This window comes from Balaenoptera physalus (assembly GCF_965194825.1).
Source record: "Balaenoptera physalus genome assembly, chromosome: 11".
NCBI lineage: Eukaryota > Metazoa > Chordata > Mammalia > Artiodactyla > Balaenopteridae > Balaenoptera > Balaenoptera physalus.
The window spans coordinates 77,150,607-77,173,780 of record NC_138896.1 but is presented as its reverse complement, the minus strand read 5'-3'; the positions used below and the strand labels follow the sequence as shown (position 1 = coordinate 77,173,780).

The 23,174-nt window shown below is 40.9% G+C and overlaps 1 long non-coding RNA gene across 3 annotated transcripts in view; it reads right to left on the bottom strand.

The window, feature by feature from the left end:
• The window catches only part of LOC309638490, an 84,273-nt gene extending 62,451 nt beyond the window's left edge, over positions 1–21,822 (bottom strand). For all 3 annotated transcript variants that reach the window (XR_014251159.1, XR_014251160.1, XR_014251161.1), the window contains exons 1-3: positions 13,527–21,822; positions 13,150–13,251; positions 2,716–2,919 (exon numbers count right to left, since the gene is read on the bottom strand). This is a non-coding gene — a long non-coding RNA (uncharacterized lncRNA). The remainder of the gene's footprint in view (positions 1–2,715; positions 2,920–13,149; positions 13,252–13,526) is intronic.
• Positions 21,823–23,174: the final 1,352 nt, after the last annotated feature.

Sequence of the window (23,174 nt, the reverse complement as noted above, 5' to 3'; positions counted from 1 at the left end):
AGGGATATCACTGCGGGGAGAGCGGGAGAAGACTTGAACAGGATAAAACGAGGACCGACCCAATGGTACTTTGTTAGCTTGGTGATTTTTGCCAGGACCAGCTCTGGACGCAGTCTGGAAGGTATGTGCGGTAAGGCTCACGGTTGAAAAAGCCCCCTGACCCTTTGCTGCTCTGCCTCAAAGGTGCCTCATCATCAGGTGTCAGGCCACCTGTGTAGGAACTGTGTGTCCCTCTCCTGTGCTGTGTGTGTGGCCTGCCAGGAGGCCAGAACTCTGCTTCCTTTGTGTTATGTTCCCTCTATGCTGTTGCCTTTCTGTCTCTCAGGTCAAGGGTACGAGTGGGAGGGTCTCTCACACAATTTGCATGAGAGTCTAGGGTCTCTCTCACGTTGTCAGGTTTTGAAAATTTCCCTGGACTTTGCCTTATGAATGAGGGAAAGAGAGGAACTTATTTCATGTCCTGGAAAGTCTTTTGTCACAGACAGCCAAGGAGGGTTTGAGGCACCCATGCTTCATTGCAGGGCCTGGGATTCCAGGGGAGGAACAAGGGTGCTTAGCATTTATCTCAAACATTAGGAAAGGCGTTTCCCTGAGAGGGGAACACACTTCCTCCCATGGCATGTAAGTAACCACCTCCCTACATTTCCATGCTAGGGTTCCATCCCAAGTATGGAGAACTGACCAACAAAATCATGTTCACCTGGTGGAATTCATTCCACAAGTACTAAGGCTGATGCTTCTCAACTCGCATCATGTTTATTCACATATCTTTGGTCTTCACGTCTTGGCCTCCTCCCTATGAAGTGGTCATCAGAGCTGAGCCTGAACTCTCACCTGGAGACTTTGGGATGCCCCAAGGAGATGTTATGGCAGGAAGAGACCACCCTGCCACTCACCACCAAAGAGACAGTCATTATGACCCAAGAGCTCCTGACTGCACTGAACCAGACAGCAGCTCCCCGTGTACATTTTGAGAAAGTCCAAAGCCCTCACAGATACCTCTGTTCTTTTTCTAGGGCTCCCTCCTCAAGGTCACCTCTAGATCTGAGCTCCTTGTTCTTTTGAATTTATTTTGTAAAATGTATTGTCCCACCGTGCTGCATTTTCTCATTATCCCACTCTGTTCTAGGTCGAACCAGGAGTTCACCCATTTCCACCAAAAATCAAAAACAAAAACAAAACAAAACCCAATTCTAGGTTCTGGGAAACTGGTAGTGGATGCATCTTTTTTAATCTTCCCAAATTCCTCCATACAAAAAGGACAGTTGGATAGCAAAGCCATAAACCAACGGTCAACATTTACCAAACATCTCAACTGCCTCTCCCAAACTAAGGTAGTCCTACAAACTCCCAAATGGAAGGAGTGAGGATAAACCATCAAGAACCACAAGACTCCCAGGGATCAGTGTCTATGTAGCAGAAACAGAGGGTAGCAACAGGGCATCTGATGGGCTTGAGAACAGGAAAACCTGGAAATATCCCACTGGCAACACGGTTGGCCAATTCAGGAATGGTAGTTGAACCTGGGGGAGGGGCTTGTGCCCCCTAATCACAGGTGAGGGCCAGAGAGCCCCAGTAAGGTTAAGAGGGGCAGGAGCAGCCTAGCAGCCTAGCCCCTGTGAACTCCAGAAACTGATCCACTCAAAAGCATCAGCAGCTCCTTAGTGTATAGAGAGTTAATCCTAGACTTTTTTTTTTTAGCTTGACATTCAAACCCTTTGATAGTTTCACCCTAGTGTGCCTTTCCGGTATAATTTCCAACCACATCTTTTGATTTGCCCTCTATGCCAACTACTCTGTTCTCAGGGGTTCCATTTGCCTTCTCCAATTCCTTGGGTCTTGCATTTCACTCAGCCCTCATGGTATGGCTCAGGTGAATTCTAGATAACATCACTGAAATGTTCAGGCTCAAGACACAGTTGGTGTCTCTCGGTTAACTTTTGGCACAAAATTTGTATAAATACAAATTCCTTTTGGAAGAGAATACTGCTTCTGCCAGACAAAGTTTACTTAGTTCCACAAACAACAGTAGGACACTTATCGCTGTAGTTCTTGTTATAACACACAAGTCTCCCTTGACTTTCTCCTACTTTAAAATAATTAAATCATGTTTTTATTAAAAAATCCATCCCATATTTGGGAAAAGACTAAAAGGCATTTACTTGATTTCTGAAATAATGATAGGGCATTTCCGTTTGCCCAGGGAGTACCAGCCAAGGTCAAGGTCCACATAAGGTGTGGACCTTCACCAGTTCTGAAGATTCCCGGGGGGAAATGAATGCCCATGTAGGAGGCTTGAGACAGTAAACTTGATGTCCTCCTGGTGACTCTGGCTTTTCCCTGACCCATGGCCCCATGGGATGTGAACAGAACTGCCCTTGTTGAGAGAAGGCATGGATGCAACATTTTCCATTTCTTTCACCAAACATAAGTGTATGATGGGAGGAAGATTTTGATATGCAGAATCCCACCACGTCCTCAGTCAGAGACACAGATGTACCATATGATTTTGAGCGTGGCACCCAGGATTTGGGTCTAGTTCAAGCACGCAGCTCATAAAAGCCCAGACAATAAAAAGTGAAGATGTAAAAGATAAAAGGGTTGCTTTCAGATGCCATAAAATATTGTTTAAAACCCTTCTTAACCATAGCGTTCTAACCTTTACATTTCCATTTTTATGCATGGAAAAAAGGACTGTTCAGTATTTGTACTAACCGAGCCTCAGGAAATGAACATCTTCTGGCCATTAAAAGCAGGTTCTACTAGTTCAGTAATGGCATCTGAATCACTCTCTTCGCGATCCTGGGCTTGCATCTGAATCACTCTCTTTGCAATCCTGGGCTTGCCGTCATACATTGGAATGCGTTCATTTCCTTGCGCTCAGGACCCTGCTAATGCTTTAATTCCTGTAGGTAAATCCTGTGGGAAAAAGTAATACTGCATCTGAAATTTCTGACAAAAATACATGCAAGTTTTTTTTTTTTTTTTTTTGAATAACAAGAGATTTGTTGTAGCTGTTTTAAGATAGCAACCATTGTGGAGACCTCTGGAGTACAATTATAGTTAGACTTGAACCTTTAAATATTTAGCTAATGCTATTTTCTAGGTATCATTTAAATTAATAGCAAAATAATAATGATAAAAAATAGTAGCTTATTACATCATGCATTTTCTATGGATTAAGCCCTGTGCTTTTTAAATCTTCCCAACATGTCTGGGGCAGGTACTGATGGTTAGCTCCATTTTATAGGTAAGGAAAGTGAGACTTAGAGGTAAAATTAACTTGCCTGAGGTCAGACAGTGCCAGAATTTTATTCCACATCTGTCTGGCTCAGAAGCCCAATTTCTTAATCACTTTTGATGTACTGTATTTTGCCCACTTGAAATTTTTATAAAATGCAAAACACAATTCCTTAAAACCAGAAACTGTGTTTAAAATATAAAACCATCTCCGTTTTGACTCTGAAGTTGGGCAACCACACTGTTCCCTATGTAAAGGCATTGTAGTCACAATAACTAGTTTAATTGCCTGGGTTTTAGTTTTTTCATTGGCAAAATTAAGAAACTGAGCCAAAAACACCTTTTCTTTCTGATGGTCAGTCATTTGTCTGTTCAGCTAATGTTTATTTGGATTTCTACTATAAGGAAAGACCAGCTGATCTAATCATAATAATGGACTAATGAGGTATGATCCCTAAGTGTAAAGAGCTCAGTTTAATGGAAGAGAAGAATTCACCAACGAACCATCAGAATCCAATGTAGTCTGTGCTGTAAAAGGTATGTGTGCATGTGTGTGTGTACACATACATATAAAAACACACACGATCATACGTATACATACGTATGCACAGACACATACATATACACACATATACACACACACACACCTATGGGAACAGAGTAGAGGCAGGGACTTAGGAATTGGGTGTTTCACACAAGTGTGACAATAATTCCATGAGGAGAAAGGGCCGAGTCTGTTTTTAGTCCCCCTGTGTCTTGGGCCTGGCTGATCAGTACATACTTGTTGAATGATGGCATGAATGAAAATGAGACATAATATGCATTGTAAAGGATTCACGGAGGTTCACCAGGTGGAGAAGAGGGGGTAGGACACACATTCCAGGTGGCAGGAACAGCATGTACAAAAGTAAGGAGCACGTACAATTTCATGGTGGGTTGAGCAAGGCCTTGGAAGCTTGGCTCCAAAAGGGGGGTGCATGTGGGGAAGCAGCAGAAAACAAGGTTACAAAAGGTAAATTTTGGCCAGGTTCATGGTGGGTCCAAAGCCATGGATTTGGGTGAGGTGTGACTCTGCAGAGGTCTTTCAGTGGGGAGAACCTGTAGCTCTGGATGCCTTACTTATTCACAGCTACTGGACCCAAAGTAATGTAATATGACTACTTAGCAGATAAAAGGGTAACAGTGGAAACTCCACTAGGAAAAGATATTGTGGGTGGGCTCCCATTTTCAGGCGAAAAAAAGATATTACCAACTTAAATCAGAGGAGCAGTAAGAATTATTAACATTAAACAACAGGTAGTCAGATTGAACCTGAGTATAGGAACCTGTTTGGAGGCAGGAAGTTCTTGTACCTGTGAAGGTCTGTCCGTCCACTAGGAGAACCAAGAGTAAGAGTAAAAGTAAGGCATCCTTGGAAATGTGATTTTTCAGCCCCACCCAATAACAGGTAGGAGCCTATTTCCCCATTCCCTGAATCTGGGCTGGCTTTATAAATTGTATTGAAATAGTAGTGAGGGAGGGCCAATTCTGAGCCCAGGCCTCAAGAGACCTTGCTTGCTTCCATTCACTCTCTTGTAACACTGCTGCCAACACGTGAACAAGCCTGGGCTAGCTTGATGGTTGTCACCCCAAATTGAAACCCAACCAATCTCTAGAGGCATGGCTGAGGCCATCCTAGATCAGCCAGCCCCCAGCCAGCTCACGAGCTGCACATGAACAAGCTTAGTTGAGTCCAGCCTCACTCAGCAGAACTGTCCAGGCAGCCAGAAGACTCATGAGCAAGAATAGATGGTAGTTGTTTTAAGGTAAAAACAAAGGAACGAAGTGAGGGGGGAGGGAGGGAGGGAGGGAGGGAGGAAGGAAGGAAGGAAGGAAGGAAGGAAGGAAGGAAGGAAGGAAGGAAGGAAGGAAGGAAAAAAGGGAGAGAGGGAAGGAGGGAGGGGGAAGGAAGGAAGGGAAGGAGGGAGGGAGCAAATGTGATAGAAAAGGGTGATGATGAGTTGCCTAGCATCTAGCTGTTACTATGGGTTAAGTCCTGGGCTACCCACTTTACATACCTTATTTCACTTAATTAGTTCTTGATTATATCACATTTGTTCATAAATGCATCAAATCTCTCTTCAAAGGAAAGTCTGATTCCAAAAACTTCCAACTTGATTTACCAAGCTGCATGCCAGAAGGATTTTATTCAAAGGTTTTGGAATCAGACAAATCTGGGTTTCAATTCCAAATTCTCTCTTGCCCTCTGTATAACCTGAGGTAATGTATTTAACACAAACCCCAGTGTCAATTTCTGCACCTGAAAAAGTGTGATTAAATAATACTTACGGGGAGACCTTCAAGATGGCAGAAGAGTAAGACACAGAGCTCACCTTCCTCCCCACAAATACATCAGAAATACATCTACATGTGGAACAACTCCTACAGAACACCTACTGAAGGCTGGCAGAAGACCTCAGACCTCCCAAAAGGCAAGAAACTCCCCATGTACCTGGGTAGGGCAAAAGAAAAAAGAAAAAATAGAGACAAAAGAATACGGACGGGACCTGCACCAGTGGGAGGGAGCTGTGAAGGAGGAAAGGTTTCCTTCCACACGCTAGGAAGCCCCTTCATGGGCGGAGACTCCTGGTGGCAGAGGGGGGAAGCTTCGGAGCCGCGGAGGAGAGTGCAGCCACAGGGGTGCGGAGGGCAAAGCGGAGAGATTCCCGCACACAGGATCGGTGCCGACCAGCACTCACCAGCCCAAGAGGCTTGTCTGCTCACCCGCTGGGATGGGTCGGGGGCTGGGAGCTGAGGCTCGGGCTTCGGAGGTCAGATCCCAGGGAGAGGACTGGGGTTGGCTGCGTGAACGCAGCCTGAAGGGGCTAGTGTGCCACAGCAAGCCAGGAGGGAGTCCGGGAAAAAATCTGGAACTGCCGAAGAGGCAAGAGACCATTGTTTCGGAGTGCGCAAGGAGAGGGGGTTCAGAGCACTGCCTAAACGAGCTCCAGAGACGGGCGCAAACCGCGGCTATCGGCGTGGACACCAGAGACGGACTTGAAACGCTAAGGCTGCTGCTGCCGCCACCAAGAGGCCTGTGTGCAAGCACAGGTCACTATCCACACCTCCCCTCCCAGAGCCTGTGCAGCCCGCCACTGCCAGGGTCCCATGATCCAGGGACAACTTCCCCGGGAGAACACACGGAGCTCTTCAGGCTGTTGCAATGTCACGCTGGCCTCTGCCACCACAGGCTCGCCCCGCATCCGTACCCCTCCCTCCCCCAGGCCTGAGTGAGCCCGAGACCCCGAATCAGTTGCTCCTTTAACCCTGTCCTGTCTGAGCGAAGAACAGATGCCCTCAGGCGACCTACACACAGAGGCGGGTCCAAATCCAAAGCTGAAACCCCGGAGCTGTGCGAACAAAGAAGAGAAAGGGAAATTTCTCCCAGCAGCCTCAGGAGCAGCAGATTAAATCTCCACAATCAACTTGATGAACCCTGCATCTGTGGAATACCTGAATAGACAACGAATCATCCCAAAATTGAGGCGGTGGACTTTGGGAGCAATGATATATATATTTTTTTCCTTTTCCTCTTTTTGTGAGTGTGTATGTATATGCTTCTTTGTGTGATTTTGTCTGTATAGCTTTGCTTTTACCATTTGTCCTATGGTTCATGTCTGTCTGTATTTTTTTTTTTTTTTTAGTATAGTTTTTAGCACTTGTTATCATTGGTGGATCTGTTTTTTGGTTTCATTGATCTCTTCTTTCTTTCTCTCTCTCTTTTTTTTCTTTTTTTATTACATTTTAATTTCTTTTAATTTTAATAATTATTTTTTATTTTAATAACATTGTTTTATTTTATTCTTTCTTTCTTTTTTCTCCCTTTTCTTCTGAGCTGTGTGGCTGACAGGGTCTTGGTGCTCCGGCCGGGTGTCAGGCCTGAGCCTCTGAGGTGGGAGAGCCGAGTTTGGGACATTGGTCCTCCAGAGACATCTTGGCTCCATGTAATATCAAATGGAGAAAGCTCTCCCCGAGATCTCCATCTCAACACTAACACCCAGGTCCACACAATGACCAACAAGCTACAGTGCTGGACACCCTATGCCAAACAACTAGCAAGACAGGAACACAACGCCACCCATTAGCAGAGAGGCTGCTGAAAATCATAATAAGGTCACAGACACCCCAAAACACACCACCGGACATGGTCCTGCCCACCAGAAAGACAAGATCCAGCCTCATCCACCAGAACACAGGCACCAGTCCCCTCCACCAGGAAGCCTAGACAACCCACTGAACTAACCTTAGCCACTGGGGGCAGACACCAACAACAATGGGAACTATGAAACTGCAGCCTGTGAAAAGGAGACCCCAAGCACAGTAAGTTAAGCAAAATGAGAAGACAAAGAAACACACAGCAGATGAAGGAGCAAGGTAAAAACCCACCAGACCAAACAAATGAAGAGGAAATAGGAAGTCTACCTGAAAAAAAATTCAGAATAATGATAGCAAAGATGATACAAAATCTTGGAAATAGAATGGAGAAAATACAAGAAACGTCTAACAAGGACATAGAAAAACTAAGGAGCAAACAATGATGAAAAACACAATAAATGAAATTAAAAATTCTCTAGAAGGAATCAATAGCAGAATAACTGAGGCAGAAGAACGGATAAGTGACCTGGAAGATAAAATAGTGGAAATAACTACCAGAGAGCAGAATAAAGAAAAAAGAATTAAAAGAATTGAGGCCAGTCTCACAGACTTCTGGGACAACATTAAACACACCAAAATTCGAATTATAGGGGTCCCAGAAGAAGAAGAGAAAAAGAAAGGGACTGAGAAAATACTTGAAGAGATTATAGTTGAAAACTTCCCTAATATGGGAAAGGAAATAGTCAACTCCAGGTAGTGCAGAGAGTCCCATACAGGATAAATCCAAGGAGAAACACACCAAGACACATATTAATCAAACTATCAAAAATTAAATGCAAAGGAAAAATATTAAAAGCAGCAAGGGAAAAACAACAAATAACATACAAGGGAATCCCCATAAGGTTAACAGCTGATCTTTCAGCAGAAACTCTGCAAGCCAGAAGGGAGTGGAAGGACATATTTAAAGTGATGAAAGGGGAAAACCTACAACCAAGATTACTCTACCCAGGAAGGATCTCATTCAGATTTGACGGAGAAATTAAAACCTTTACAGAGAAGCAAAAGCTAAGAGACTTCAGCACCACCAAACCAGCTTTACAACAAATGCTAAAGGAACTTCTCTAGGTGGGAAACACAAGAGAAGGAAAAGACCTACAATAACAAACCCAAAACAATTAAGAAAATGGTCATAGGAACATACATATCAATAATTACCTTAAATGTAAATGGATTAAATCTTACAACCAAAAGACACAAACTAGCTGAATGCATACAAAAACAAGACCCGTATATATGCTGTCTACAAGAGACCCACTTCAGACCTAGGGACACATACAGACTAAAAGTGAGGGGATGGAAAAAGATATTCCATGCAAATGGAAATCAAAAGAAAGCTGGAGTAGCAATTCTCATATCAGACAAAACAGACTTTAAAATAAAGACTATTATAAGAGACAAAGAAGGATACTACATAATGATCAAGGGATCAATCCAAGAAGAATATATAACCATTGTAAATATTTATGCATCCATCATAGGAGCACCTCAATACATAAGGCAAATGCTAACAGCCATAAAAGGGGAAATCGACAGTAACACAATCATAGTAGGGGACTTTCACACCCCACTTTCACCAATGGACATATCAACCAAAATGAAAATAAATAAGGAAACACAAGCTTTAAATGACAAAGTAAACAAGATGGACTTAACTGACATTTATAAGATATTCCATCCAAAAACAACAGAATACACCTTCTTCTCAAGTGCTCATGGAACATTCTCCAGGAGAAATCATATCTTGGGTCACAAATCAAGCCTTGGTAAGTTTAAGAAAATTTAAATAGTATCAGGTATCTTTTCCAACCACAATGTTATGAGACTAGATATCAATTACAGGAAAAAAACTGTAAAATATACAAACACATGGAGGCTAAACAATATGATACTAAATAACCAAGAGATCGCTGAAGAAATCAAAGAGGAAATCAAAAGAATACCTAGAAACAAATGACAATGAAAACACGATGGTCCAAAGCATATGGGATGCAGCAAAAGCAGTTCTAAGGGGGAAGTTTATAGCAATACAAGCCTACCTCAAGAAACAAGAAAAATCTCAAATAACAACCTAACCTTACACCTAAAGCAATTAGAGAAAGAAGAACAAAAAAACCTCAAAGTTAGCAGACGGAAAGAAATCAGAAAGATCAGATCAGAAAGAAGTGACAATAGAAACAAATGAAAAAGAAATGAAGGAAACAATAGCAAAGATCAATAAAACTGAAAACTGGTTCTTTGAGAAGATAAACAAAATTGATAAACCACTAGCCAGACTCATCATGAAGAAAAGGGAGAAGACTCAAATCAACAGAATTAGAAATGAAAAAGGAGAAGTAATAACTGACACTGCAGAAATACAAAGGATCATGAGAGATTACTACAAGCAACTCTATGCCAATAAAATGGACAACCTGGGAGACATGGACAAATTCTTAGAAAAGCACAACCTTCTGAGACTGAACCAGGAAGAAATAGAAAGTATAAACAGACCAATTACAAGCACTGAAATTGAAACTGTAATTTAAAATCTTCCAACAAACAAAAGCCCAGGAACAGATGGATTCACAGGTGAATTCTATCAAACATTTAGAGAAGAGCTAACACCTATCCTTCTCAAACTCTTCCAAAATATAGCAGAGGGAGGAACACTCCTAAACTCATTCCACGAGGCCATTACCCTGATACCAAAACCAGATAAAGATGTCACAAAAAAAGAAAACTACAGGCCAGTATCACTGAAGAACATAGATGCAAAAATCCTCAACAAAATACTAGCAAACAGAATCCAACAGCACATTAAAAGTATCATACACCATGATCAAGTGGGGTTTACCCCAGGAATGCAAGGACTCTTCAATATACGCAAATCAATGTGGTACACCATACTAAGAAATTGAAGGATAAAAACCATATGATCATCTCAATAGATGCAGAAAAAGCTTTTGACAAAATTCAACACACAGTTATGATAAAAACCCTCCAGAAAGTAGGCATAGAGGGAACTTACCTCAACATAACAAAGGCCATATATGACAAACCCACAGCCAACATCATTCTCAATGGTGAACAAGTGAAACCATTTCCACTAAGATCGGGAACAAGACAAGGGTGCCCACTCTCACCACTATTATTCAACATAGTTTTGGAAGTTGTAGCCACAGAATTCAGAGAAGAAAAAGAAATAAAAGGAATCCAAATTGGAAAAGAAGAAGTAAAACTGTCACTGTTTGCAGATGACATGATACTATACATAGAGAATCCTAAAGATGCCACCAGAAAACTACTAGAGCTAATCAATGAATTTGGTAAAGTAGCAGGATACAAAATTAATGCACAGAAATCTCTTGCATTCCTATACACTAATGATGAAAAATCTGAAAGAGAAATTAGGGAAACACTCCCATGTACTATTGCAACAAAAAGAATAAAATACCTAGGAATAAACCTACCTAAGGAGACAAAAGACCTGTATGCAGAAAACTATAAGACACTGATGAAAGAAATTAAAGATGATACAAACAAATGGAGAGATATACCATGTTCTTGGATTGGAAGAATCAACATTGTGAAAAGGACTATACTACCCAAAGCAATCTACAGATTCAATGCAATCCCTCTCAAACTACCAATGGCATTTTTCACAGAAGTAAAACAAAAAATTTTGCAATTTGTATGGAAACACAAAAGACCCCGAATAGCCAAAGCAATCTTGAGAAAGAAAAACAGAGCTGGAGGAATCAGACTCCCTGAGTTCAGACTATACTACAAAGCTACAGTAATCAAGACAATATGGTACTGGCACCAAAACAGAAATATAGATCAATGGAACAGGATAGAAAGCCCAGAGATAAACCCACACACACATGGTCACCTTATCTTTGATAAAGGAGGCAAGAACATACAATGGAGAAAAGACAGCCTCTTCAATAAGTGGTACTGGAAAAACTGGACAGCTACGTTGTAAAAGAATGAAATCAGGACACTTCCTAACACCATACACAAAAATAAACTCAAAATTGATTAAAGTCCTAAATGTAAGGCCAGACACTATAAAATTCTTACAGGAAAACATAGGCAGAACACTCTGACATAAATCACAGCAAGATCCTTTTTGACCCACCTCCTAGAGAAATGGAAATAAAAACAAAATAAACAAATGGGATCTAATGAAACTTAAAAGCTTTTGCACAGCAAAGGAAACCATAAAAAAGACAAAAAGACAACCCTCAGAATGGGAGAAAATATTTGCAAACAAAGCAACTGACAAAGGATTAATCTCCAAAATATACAAGCAGCTCATGCAGCTCAATATCAGAAAAACAAACAACCCAATCCAAAAATGGGCAGAAGACCTAAATAAACCTTTCTCCAAAGGAGATAAACAGATTGCCAACAAACACATGAATGGATGCTGAATATCAGTAATCATTAGAGAAATGCAAATCAAAACTACGAGGTATCACCTCACACCAGTCAGAATGGCCATTATCAAAAAATTACAAACAATAAATGCTGGAGAGGGTGTGGAGAAAAGGGAACCCTCTTGCACTGTTGGTGAGAATGTAAATTGATACAGCCACTATGGAGAACAGTATGGAGGTTCCTTCAAAAACTAAAAATAGAACTATCAATCATACCACCCAGCAATCCCACTACTGGGCATGTACCCTGAGAAAACCATAATTCAAAGAGTCATGTACCACAATGTTCATTGCAGCTCTATTTACAATAGCCAGGACATGGAAGCAACCTGTGTCCATCGAGAGAGGAATGGATAAAGAAGATGTGGCACATATATACAATGGAATATTACTCAGCCATAAAAAGAAACGAAACTGAGTTATGTGTAGTGAGGTGGATGGACCTAGAGTCTGTCATACAGAGTGAAGTAAGTCAGAAAGTGAAAAACAAATACCATATGCTAATGCATATATATGGAATCTAAAAAAAAAAAATGGTTCTGAAGAACCATGGGGCAGTACAGGAATAAATATGCAGACGTAGAGAATGGACTTGAAGACATGGGGAGGGGGAAGGGTAAGCTGGGAAGAAGTGCGAGAGTGGCATTGACATATATACACTACCAAATGTGAAATAGATAACTAGTGGGAAGCAGCCGCATAGCACAGGGAGATCAGCTCAGTGCCCTGTGACCACCTAGCGGGGTGGGATAAGGAGGGTGGGAGGGAGACACAAGAGGGAGGAGATATGGGGATATATGTATATGTATAGCTGATTCACTTTGTTATAAAGCAGAAACTAACACACCATTGTAAAGCAATTATACTCCAATAAAGATATTAAAAAAATAATAATACTTACACCTTGGAGTACTATTCAGGCATAAAAAAGAAATGGGGGGAGGGTGGAAGAATTGGATGTAAGTGGTCAAACAGTACAAAATTCCAGTTATAAGATAACTGGAATACATACAACTGAGGATATAATGTTCGACATGATGACTACAGTTAACATTGCTGTACGGTATATTTTTAAAATGCTAAGAGAGTAGATCCTGAAAGTTCTCATCACAAGGAAAAAACCTTTTTTTTTTTGGTATTTGTATGAAATGTTGCATGTTAACTAAACTTATTGTGGTAATCATTTTCACAGTATAAGTCAGTCAAGTCAATATATGCTGTACACTGTAAATTTACACAGTGCTGCATGTTAATTATACCTCAGTAACATGGAAAGAAAAAAATTAATACTTACCCTCTTATTGCATGAGGATTAAATGAGTTCTTAATCCAAGTGCCTCTCATGGTGCCAGCAAGTACCAGTGACCAGCAGTGACAGCTACCTTATCATTGCTGCCTGTGAATTTGAACAAGGTATACATTGAGGGAAAGAATATTTATAGCAGAGGTTCTCACCCTGTTTCCAGCCTGCACCCTCATGACCTCACGACCTCGGGCATGACACACTCACTCCGTGGGCACTCCCCGGCTTATATTTAATTTCTTGTACTTCATTTTTCTCTCAATTAAGGTATATATCAGAGAGTGAAAGTGACATCATAGGCACAACCTTTAAATCACTCTCAACTATAAATTAAGACTGGATGATTGCAAATTTGAATAGCTTATTACCTACAAATTACTGGCAACAACCTGACATCTGTCAGGACCGAGCAGAAGTTGTGTCTCATGCATCTGCACGCTTAATCGGAGCGCTCAGATACCCGCCCCGCTCCCCCTCCGCTCTCTGGACTCTGAGTATTGCTCAGGCAAAGGCGATGTGGGATCCTTGTGTGTTCTTGGCACACAGCTCACTGTCTGGCGCATAAGTAGTAATTAATAAGTATTTGCTGAGTGAACAGCTGTACTCTCCCACCCCAAGGGAGCGACAGAGCAAAGGTTTCCACCCCCCGCTCCCCCATCCCCCCCGCAGTAAATCAGTGAGCCCTCCAGAATTGGAAGGGAGGAATTGGACAGAATGTCATGACTTAAAGGATAAACAGCAGCTTCCTGTCAGCAGCTGGACTATCTTTTTGGCTTTATCAGCCCAATAAGAGTGAAAGAAAGGAGTCTTGTTACCCAAGTGGACCACTACCAACGGTCTAAAGCTAAAAGGGGAGTTAGCATCTTTTCAAGTTCATGTCTAAATTTCTCTTGAATTTGAAGTCCTGGAATCTGCCTTCCTTATTGAAAAATCTCCTGGTTAAAGAGGAGAGCAACAAGCTCTAAATGAGGGAAGAAGATAAATACACAGAATATTAGATGGTGGTGAATATTAAGCAAAAACAAAAGCAGGGAACAGGGCTTGGCAGTATTGAGGAGAGTGCGAATTTGTGTAAGAGGCAGATTCATTAATAAAGGAAGTGGGTGAGGCGGTGAGCCAGATGTCTGGTGCAGAGTGTCCCGGACACAGGGAACAGCAGGTGCCAACTCAGCAATGAGAGCTCTGAGGTCTGGGTCAGAGTGAGCCAGGCGAGCCCAGTAGGAGATGATGTCGGGGAGGTGATGGGCTGTCAGGTCATGGGGGGGCCTGGTGGGCCATGGCAAGTCTATTGGCTTTTGCTTTGCATGAGATGGGGGAGTTTTGAGCAGAGCGCTCCAGTCCGAGTTGGGCTTTAACAGAATCACTCTGGCTGCTCTGTTGACAACAGATTGAAGGAGGACAAAGGTGAAAGTGGAGAGACCTGTTAAGAGGCCAGCAGGTGAGGGATGACGGTGACCTGGAAGATGGTGAGAAGTGGTTGCATTCCAGATGAACTTTGAAAGTAGAGCTGACGGCTTTGCTGGTAGCTCAGATGTGGGGCAGGAGAGGGAAGGCCCTCGGAAGAGTGCTCTATCCTCTCAAGGTTAGGCCTGTGATATGTGGAGGGGGTGGCATTATACCATGGGGTAAGAGATAGACGCCTAAGCATTTTCACAAATCCTGTAACCGATGGACTTCACTCAATCTTCCTTTCTGAAACCATTTCCAAGTTTGGTGCTATTTGTAGCTTTCCTTGGGGTGCAGCCTTCAATCAGAAAGTCACAGATGGTCAGCTGGGAGGCAACTTTGAGATCAAATAAGCCAGTGGGTCCCATGGTGTCTGGAGGTCCCTGATGTTCAGCCAAGGGATTTCAGATGGTACGTAGTCATGGATGTTACTGCATCACATTTGGAGAAAGCAATTTCCTTTTCAGTCCTATTTCCATTATATATCAAGAAGCAATCTCAGCTTGGTGGTAAATCTTAAGTGCTTCTTGAACACCTCTTTTTAACTACAGGAGACCAGACCTTTGGCTCAGAGCTATAGCAGGCAACAGAATCTCACTGGAATTGAACAACATGGTTTTGAGTGCACCGAGTGTATTTATTTTTTCCAAAAGTATATTTACTTGTGGACTCACATTCATTTCTTTTTTGGACTCAAAGGACAGCAAATGGCTCTAACATTTGATTCATATAATTCCTAAAAGCATTAGGATGATTGCAGGTATTTTCTTGTGTGTTCAATTTTAAAAACCCATATTTATTGAAATGTATATTCATATACAGCGAAGCACTCATAAGTATACAGCTTGATGATTTTTCAAAAAGTTAGCACACACATGTAACTACTGCTCAGATTAAAACATACAGTATTAGAAGTATCTCAGGAGTCCCTTTCTCTGTAACTGTCTCCCCAACCCTCAACAAAGGAGAGCACTATCTTGACTTCTAATACCTTAGATAAGCTTTGCCAGTTTTGAAATTTATGTAACTGAAATCATTCAGTATCACTTCTTTTGTGTTTGGCTTCTTTTGTGTCATATTGCATATCAGAGTTTCATCTGTGTTGTTTATGTAACACTAATTTATTCTTTTTTCTTTGCTATGTGTTATTGCATGTATTAATACATCACAATTTATTTAGCCATTCTATTATGGATGGCCTCTGTTTCCAGTTTTTGGTTAGTAGTTCTAGGTGGCTAGGAACATTCTTTTCCATATCTATGCTTTTCTATTAGGTACACAGCGTTCAGTCATTCTTGCAGGTGTGTAGTTAAACCTCATTGTGGTTTTGATTACAGATTTGCATTTCTCTGGTGATTAATGGAACGGAGAGTATCCATTTTTTCTGTTTCTTGGTCATTTGGATATTCTCTTTTTGAAGTACCTGGTCAAGACTTTTGCCCATTTTTCTATTGAGGTGTCAGTCTTTTTTTAAAATTGACTTGTAAGAGTTCTTTATGTATTCTGTATACAAGATCTTTTTTAGGTAATGGCATTGTAAATGCTTTCTTTCACTCTTTGGCTTTCTTTTTGATGCTGTGGTCCAATTTATCAATGTTTTTCTTTTCGGTTGGTGCTTTGTTTTGTTGTTTTGGTCTTATTTAAGAAATCTTTGCCTACCCTAAGGTTATGAAGATATTCTCTTATGTTATCTTGTAGAAGAAGCTTTATTGTTTTACCTTTCAAGTTCATGTGTATACTCTGTGGGATCAATTTCAGTGTATAGTGTAAAGTAGGGATCAGAATTTGTGTTTGTTTCCCCATTGGATATATAATTGATTCAGCATAATAATATTAAAAAAACATCATTTTTCCCTACTACTTTGCAGAGTCTTTTGTTGTGAATCAAGTGCCTGTATGTTTCCAGGTTTGTTTCTGGGCTTTCTAGCGTGTTCCATTGATCTACTATCTAACCTTGAGCCAATATTGCATTATTTCAGTGAGTATTGATGTTGAATATCTTTTCATGTACATTACTGGCCATTTGTATATCTTCTTTGGAGAAATCTCTATGCAAATACTTTGCCCATTTTTAATTAGGTTATTTTTCTTTTTATTGTTTAGTTGTAAGAGTCCTTTATAATATTCTGAATGCTAGATTCTTACCAGACATTTGATTTCAAATATTTTCTTCCATTCTGTAGTTTGTCTTTTCACTTTTCTGATAATGTCCTTTGATGCATAAAAATTTTTGTTTTTGATGAAGTCCAATATGTCTATTTTTTCTATTATTGCTCATCCTTTTGGTGTTGTATTTAAGGAACTTGCCTAATATGTGGTCATAAAGACTTACACCAATGTTTCCTTCTAAGAGTGTTATACTTTAGCTTTTACATTTTGATATTTGATCCATTTTGAGTTGATTTCTGTATGTTGTATGAGGTATGGGTACACATTCATTCTTTTGCATATGGATATTCAGTTGTCCCAAAACCAATAGCTGAAAGACTATTTTTTCCCCACTGAATGGTCTTGATACCCCTGTTGCAAATCAGTTGATTATAGATGTATGGGTTTATTTCTGGACTTTCAATTCCATTTCATTGGTCCATATGTCTATCCTCATGCCAGTACCACACTGTTTTGATTAGTGTAGCTTTGTAATAGGCTTGAAATTGGGAAGTGTGAGGCCTCAAACTTTGTTCTTCTTTTTCAAGCTTGTTTTGGCTATTTGGGGTCCCTTGCATTTCCATATGGATTTTAAGATCAGCTTATCCATTTCTGCAAAAGAGACAGAATTTTGATAAGGATTGTATTGAGTCTGTAAATCAATTTGGAGAGTACTGCAATATTAACAATATTAAATATTTTTATCCATGAACACAGATGTCTTTCCCTTTATTTAGATCTTTAATTTCTTACAAAAATATTTTGTAGTGTTCAGTGTACAAGTTTTCTACTCCTTGGCTAAATTTACTCCTAAGCATTTAATTCTTGTTGATGTTATTATAAATGGAATTGTTTTCTTAATTTTGTTTTCTCCTTTTTGACTTCTAACTGACAGAATCGTAAGGTCATAAGTTTGTGTTGTTTTAAGCCACTAAGTTTGTGGCAATTTGTTACAGCAACAAGAGAAAACTAATACACTCTATATTACTCCAATTCTTTGATATTTGTTTTGATGTGCTTTATGGCCCAACAAAAGGTCAATTTTAGTAAATGTTCCATGTGTAGTTGAAAAAAAAAATGCATTCTATATTGTTGAGGCTTGAACAACATGAGTTGGAACTGCATGGGTCCACTTATATGTGGATTTTTTCAATAAATATGGACTATAGTACTACACCATCCATGGTTGGTTGAATCTGCAGATGTGGAACCTTCAGTACAGAGGGTTTACTGTAAATTTATATGTGGACTTTCAACTGTGTGTGGGAGCAGGGCCTGTGCCTCAACCTCCATGTTGTTCAAGGATCAACTGTATATATATATGTATGTATATATATGCAATCATATACGTGTTAGACACTTAGGTTGTTTCCATATCTTGGCCATTACTCTCCACATTATTGTGTCATTGCTGTACCTATTTTAATTCTACACATATTTTACATAGCCAAATAAATTAATATTATTTGGTGCAGTTAATATTTGGTTTTACCCACATATTTGTACTTTCTATTGTCTTCATTCTTTTCTACATTTCCATGCTTTCATTTGATCTCATTTTCTTCTGCCCCAAAGAATTTTCTGCAGTATTTCTTTTAATGCATTTCTGTTGAACATGAATTCTCTCATGTTTTGTTTGTTTGAAAATGTCTTTATTTCATGTACAGTTTGAAGGATATTTTCAATAAGCCTTGAGTTCTAAGTTGACAATTCTTTGCTTTCAGCACACTGAAGATGTCATTTCATTGTTCCTTGGCTTCCATCATTTTTGTTTAAAAGTCAGCTTCCATCATTTCTGTTGTTCTTTTTTTCTTTTTAAATATTTGTCTATTTTTGGGTGTGTTGGGTCTTCGTTTCTGTGCGAGGGCTTTCTCTAGTTGCGGCAAGTGGGGGCCACTCTTCATCGCGGTGTGCGGACCTCTCACTATTGCGGCCTCTCTTGTTGCAGAGCACAGGCTCCAGATGCGCAGGCTCAGTAGTTGTGGCTCACGGGCCTAGTTGCTCCGCGGCACGTGGGATCTTCCCAGACCAGGGCTCGAACCCGTGTCCCCTGCATTGGCAGGCAGATTTTCAACCACTGTGCCACCAGGGAAGCCCTTCTGTTGTTCTTTTGGAGGTAATATGTTTCTTTTCTTTGGCTGATTTCAAGATTTTTTGTCTTTGTCTTTAAGTAGTTTCACTATGATATGCCTATTTGTGGTTTTCTTTATCTTGTTTGAAACTGTAAAGATTTAAAAATCTTTAGCTTGATGTCTTTGGTAAATTTGGGGAAAATTTCAGCTATCGTCTATTCAAGTATCACATCTGCTCAATATTCTCTTGTCTCTCCTTCAGTATCTCCAAATACAAACATGTTAGAATTTTTCACCAAGTCCCATATCTTTTGTACGTTAACTATAGTTGTTTTTTTCTGCTTTCCATTCTCAGTCTGCATATTTTCTGCTGTCATATATTCCAGTTTACAGATTCTCTTTCCTGCATTGTCTAATCTGCCAATAAACCCCATCTGGTGAATTCTTATTTTTGGTTATTGCATATTTCAATTCCAGAGTTGCATTTTTCATTTTACAAAGATTATAGTTCTCTTGAAATTCTCCATCTTGTCACCTACTTTCCTGAGCTTATCAACTGTGGATATTTTGAAGTCTGTACCTGATAACTCCAATATCTTACTCACATATGGATCTGCTTTTTTTCTTTGTTTTTAGTAATTTGTTTACGTCTCCTGGCATGCCTGATAATTTTTGGTAAATGCTGGACATACTCTGTGACAAACTGTAGAGCCAATTTGAAATTCTGGATTATGTTACCTTCTTTCAGAGAAAACTACATTTTCTTTTGCTTCTGTCAGGCCTTTTGAGTACTGGTAGATCATCTTTTCTTATCTGGGTTTGAATGAGCTCAAAATTGGATTTTAGTCTTTGTGAGGGTTGAGCTATTTCTGCTTCACTCTCGTTTCAAATGTGTAGCCCTTTCATGGTTCCAGTTGGAAGTCTGAAGTGTTTACCAGGGCCGTTCTCTTTGGTGGACCCCAAACATAAATTTTTATCATGAGACTGGCTGTAGACTTTTGAGCCTCTGGGTCCTATGAAGTTTACAAATCAGCAAATGCCTGGAGGAAAACAGTACTTTAAATACTGGACTTATTTCAATGTTCTCTCCTTGTCTCCTGGCTCTTGGCTCTTGAGGTCCTAGCTGCCTTAGTATCTCCCCAATGTCTTCAAACAGAAGTTCTTTGTTTTTAGTTTTACATTTTATATACTTTATCCAGATTTTTAAGTTGTTCTTGGCAAAGGGATTGGTCTGAAGCAAACTAGTCTGTCATGGCTAAAAGCAGGAGTTCATTGTACTTATTTTTGTCATTACCTTCTATTTTAAGACCAGTGATTCTGGCTTTCCTTTTATATTAGTGAAATAATTTCCTTTCTAAATAAATGTATTTATTATGAGAAATGTACAAGTTGTAGCAAAACGCAACAAACAGTATAATAAATACTCGTGTCCCTCCCCAGCACGTAACCATATTCAAATAAAGAAGAGTTGACTTAAATGAAAGACGTAAATAGCAATACTGATGGTGCTTGGGGATGGTAAAAATGATGGTGATGGGGTTCAAAAAAGTTGTTTTATATATAGAGAAATGGAAACTCACAGAAGTCATTGTCTTGCCTAAAATTACACAGAATATGCATGGTAGAGCTTATATGATGATTCAGGTCTCTTGGTGCCCAGAGTAATCCTTTATCTGCTCTAACATAGTTCCTAGGGGAACTTCTCCCTCCCTGACTGGCTCTCAGAGATTTTATTTTTGTAGTTTATTTTCCATTTTGGCCTGAATTCGTCCATGTGTATCCTAAGCCTATTTTTATAATTGTCTTTTAGTTATTGGATTGTAAATAAAAGAAAGTATGTCTAGGCCTAACCCATGAGTGTGTTTCTGTGGGGTGTGTGTGTGTGTGTGTGTGTGTGTGTGTGTGTGTGTGTGTATGTTTCAAATCCCCATCAGTTTTTGCTCGCAGTTTCTATATAATGTTTGAGTCCATGAAATTCAGGGTGATTGATCCTTCTAAATGTTCTGCTCCTTTTAAAACTGCATGCAAAAAAATGACCAGTTCTGTGGAATTTATTGTTACTAAATCTCCTCTCTATTTGCTTAATTGTATTATTTGCCTGGGGGATGCTGTTTAAATGTGGAGCCAAGTTAGCTAAATGAAACATGATCCTGGCGCAAGAAAATAATGATATGTCTCTTTTGCTAAATAACAATCTCCCCCTTCATCTCCAGATGCTTGGAACCACACCCTCATTTTTCAGAGGCAAGAGAGGGTGGTGCCAGGCGTTGTCTTGGCTGTCAAGGGCATTGGCCAGGGAGCGGGCAGACCACTGCAGTGGAAGTGGAGCTTGGAGCTGGAGAGCGAGCAGACACCAAGGACACTGTGACTGGAGACTTGGGATCTTCAGCCTTCCCTCTGCTCCTGGATTTAGGCCAGGTCTCACCCCTGCCCAACTAAGCAGCTGAAAACCAAAGCTGTTGGTTAGCCATTTAGTTGAGAAAATTGTCAAGGTTGGACAAGGTTTGAGGCGATCATCTGCTTCCTTTTTATCTTAAAAGGTCACTGGGACTCAGTACTTAACGTTTCTATTTTAGTGTTTTTTCAATCATGTCATGATAGAACCCTTCACAGACTACCTTTCTCAGCTTTTTGACCTTCCCTCTTGGGGCCCTCTGAGGTCAAATAAGAGCATGGGATGCAGCAAAGACCACTCTACTAATATTTACCAAGTGTCCACGGTGTGCCAGGCACTAGTCTAGGCTCTGGGGATGTGGCAGTGAACAAGTTAATGAGGCCTGCCCTTGTAGAGTTGACATTCAGGGTCAGGTGGGATAAGAAAAGACAAATCAAATATATGGATGGCATTGTGAATGGAAAGTGTTATGGAAAAAAATGAAACGGAGATAAGGAGGGCTGGGTGGGGGTAGGGTGGTCAGGGAAGGCCTCCCAGAAGAGGTGAAGGGGATGAACCTTGTGGTTTGGGCTGGAGGGAGAGGTTATGAGTGGCTGCTAAACTGATGGTCTTGAAGTGTGGTAACAAAAGGCTCCCAGGCCTTTTGTCCTAGCAGGTGTCAGAAGTGTGGTAACAAAAGGCTCCCAGGCCCCAGCCCCCGAGATTCTGACTCATTAGGTCTAAGGCAGGGCCTGGCAATCTGCTTTCTAGAAAGCCCCTATGCAATTCTGATGCAAGGGTTGTAAACGAATTTTTAAAAATGTATATTACTTTGAACTTTCTGTACTTTGAAAGCCCTAAAAGGAATTATTCTGAGGACAAGCAGTTTTCACATTCCAGAAAGGATTTTGCTGTAGACTGCCATCTTGTCGGCAAACACAATCCCCAGTGCAAGAAAGAGGGAAATGGGCAATTACTGAGTGCCTGCTGTGTGCTGGGCACATTCCCCATTTACTGTCTTATCTGATGTTCCTGACACTCTCTGGGGCTAAGTATCGAATAAGCAGAGAGGCTGCTGCTCAGGGCTTCAAAGGAGTCGACTCCGCATTTAGTGCTCAGCCCGCTTCACTCGGAGTTTTGGGTGTGGAGAAGCAAGTGGGCGGGTCTGCTCAGTCTCCCTCCTCTGCCAGGGCTAGCACCTTCACCTCTCTGAGCCCAGCCTCTGCCAAGGCTAGCTAGACTCTTGGTGAAAAATTTTCCCAAGAAAAGTTTCTGGAACAACTCCTGGGTGTTAGGTGTTTTGAATAACTGCTGACTTCCTGAATTAAAAGGGACCTCGGATATCATGTAGCTGCTCAGGAGTAGGTAAAATGTGCTGTGTCTGCCACCATCCTTCCCCCCTTACCTCTGTAGCCATGGAAACCATCGGTAATGGGTGGCGGCATCCTTTCTTAAAGAACCTAGATGCAACCTCAGAGCCCTCTTAACTCAATGCGCTAGCTAATAGCTACTGATTCATTCAGTGTGGCCCACAGAGAAGAAACCTATTTGCCTTCTATTATGAGGACCATTCCTTCTTAACACATCAGAAAGCCAGGGCTCAGTTTATCAAAGACACACAGTAAGTTAGTAGCAGAGCTGGATCTCATACCAGACCACTGCTTTTCTTTTTTTTTTTACTAGCCACTTCAGTGGTTTAGGAATCTCATCCTTCAGACTCAGGTATGTAAGATATATAGCTATAAACAACCATCAACCATGCTCAGCTTCTGAATCAAGCCACTTCTGCCTGGTGGCAGGAACATAGCATCCGATTCTCCCTTTGGAGCTGTGCCGAATTCTGGGTGACAGCAGAGGGCCAAGGCATGAGTGCCTGTATGGTCCCACCTTGGTCCCAGCTCTCTGTGCTGGCATCTACAGGGGCTGTCCCATCCTCTGGTTTTCAGTCGTCACCCTTCTGCTGGCATGCTGGTGCC